Source organism: Cicer arietinum, chromosome 4, assembly GCF_000331145.2.
Source record: "Cicer arietinum cultivar CDC Frontier isolate Library 1 chromosome 4, Cicar.CDCFrontier_v2.0, whole genome shotgun sequence".
NCBI lineage: Eukaryota > Viridiplantae > Streptophyta > Magnoliopsida > Fabales > Fabaceae > Cicer > Cicer arietinum.
In genome coordinates this window covers 54,166,841-54,169,324 of record NC_021163.2, presented here as the reverse complement: position 1 = coordinate 54,169,324, position 2,484 = coordinate 54,166,841, and positions in this window count along the sequence as shown.

Genomic DNA, 2,484 nt, shown 5'->3' with positions numbered 1-2,484 from the left:
GTAAAAAAAATATGGGTGCTAAGAGTGGGCTAAAGTGAGAGCAATAAAATCCACTTTGCTTTTATTTGAGTTAGCTTTTAGTTTGAAGGTTAATTTTTCAAAAGAACTTTCTTGTTGGTATTAATGGACATGACTCTTGGTTAGAGAAAGCAGCGGAATTTCTCCATTTTAAAGTGGGTCATCTTCCTTTTATCTATTTTGGCATTTTTATTAAATATAATCCAAGATGCTTGGTATTTTGGAAATCTGTGATTGATATAGTGTGAGTCCGGTTAGCTAAGTAGAAGAATCAAAACTTATTTATGGGAGATCGTCTGGTTCTCGTTAACATCATCTTATTTGTGCTTCTGACTTACTTTCTCTCCTTCAAAGCTCCTGAAAGTACCATTTTTTAACTTGAATCTTTGTTTAAGTATTTTTTGTGGGTGTAGTGGGGAAGCTAGAAAGATTCATTAAGTTAAACGGGAGAAGGTTTGTCAAAGTAGAGAGAATCGAGGGTTAAGGGTGTGGAAATCTAGCTTTATTAGGGAAATGGTGTTGGAGAATGAATTGCGATAAGGACAAATTGTGGTTTAAAGTTTTATATTAAAACTATGGGTGTGTCAATGGAAGGGTGTGTGGGGGATCAAATAAGGATTTGATGTCATGGAAATCTATTTTTTTTTTTTTTGGAGAGAGAAGATAGGGGTAACGAGGGTTGGTTTTTTGATAATGCGGTGAGAATGGTGAGGAACGTTTTTTCGGTTTGATCGTTGGATAGATGGAGGGTAGCAATAAGATCGATTTAGGTGTTTGTATAATTTGTCAACTGTTAAAAATATTTCAATGGCGGATATGGTGCATACGAGGAAAGGTGGCTTGGAGATCAATTAGGGGAGTTGCTTGAGTGGGTTTAGGGTTTGGACGAAGATTTTGAAGTGGTTAAGAATAAGTTGCGCTTTTCATAAAAATGTGGAGGCACATGCGCATCAACGAATTTTTGTAATTGTTGTTGACACAATAGAGGTAAGAATAGAATAGATTGATCAACCGACACTGACTTATGGCCTATCTACGATAAGCCACAACCAAACCTTTTTTATATTACCCAGACAAAGATTGTTTTAGAAGTCTATTTAGCTAAAAATATTTTTTTTTCAAGTAGCATAGTGGCAAGACTTACACAATATAAGTGTGAGGAAGTGGGGAATCTCAGGTGTGAACCTGAGCCTCTGCATATCAATGTCATTCCAGCTACCAACTGAGTTGTACTTGTGGGAGCTAAAAAATATCATGTTGCAAGCCACTTAAAAATCTTTTAGATCTATTAGACTGACTTACTGAATTAAATATAAATAAAATTGTTTTATTTTTGTTATTATAATATTAAATATTTTACTTTGTGTTAAATCATAAATTTGTAAATATTTTCTATTATTTAAACGTACTAACTTAAATCAATTTAATATTTTTAATGAGTTATTTAAAAATACAAATAATAATTAATCTTCTAAAACATCACATAGCTGCACTTGTCCAATTATATGAAGTTTTAAATGTTGGTCAGTAATATATTCAACAATGAAATGGTTAAAATTTAATATTTAGGACACACGCGCTCGCCGCGCGCGCACTCACACAACACACACGCACGTCCACACACACAAAAAACACGCACGCATGAAATGGGTTTTAATATGAATGTCAAATCACACTTATAATTTTTTTAATTATTTTTTGGTTTCACTTTAGCCTTATACTTATTATTAGTTTTATTTTTATTTCTTAATTATATTTCTATTAATTAAATTGGTTATTTTTATTAGTTTATGTTAAAAAATATTAAATTTTATCATCTCTTTTGTCGTACTCATCTTTAAACTCATAAATTTAGAACTCTTTTTATCTCATTCAATCTTAAAAATTTAAAAAATTTACTATTTTTAATTCCATAAACTATTAAATTCATAACTTACAAATTCAAATCCATAATATTTGAAACTTAGAAAAATAAAAAAATCCATGAATGCATTCTTCTTCTTTAGAATTCTCATGTGGATCATAAAATCTATTATTTAATTTTTTTAAAGATTTTTTTAAAATAAAAATTAATAAGTTTATCATTTTCATCACCTACATCACTATTTTCATTATCCAAATTTAGAAATTCGTCATCCTCTTCAATCCAAAAATTAAAAAAAAAATTATTAAACCCATAATTTTTGAACTCAATTTTAAATCTAAAAAAAAAACATATTAAACTCAACTTGACTAATAAAAGTATAGTTAAGAGATTAAAAAAAATTAAAAAAAATTAGGAGACTAAAATGTCAGGAAATATGCTAAAAGATTAAAAGAATAATTCAACCTAATATAAAAGAATGAGAAGATTAAATTTAGATCATATAGTTATAAATGGATGATCATAATTGACATTTATTTAAATACAACACATATAAATCATGTGACTTTCATATTATATATATATATATATATATATATATA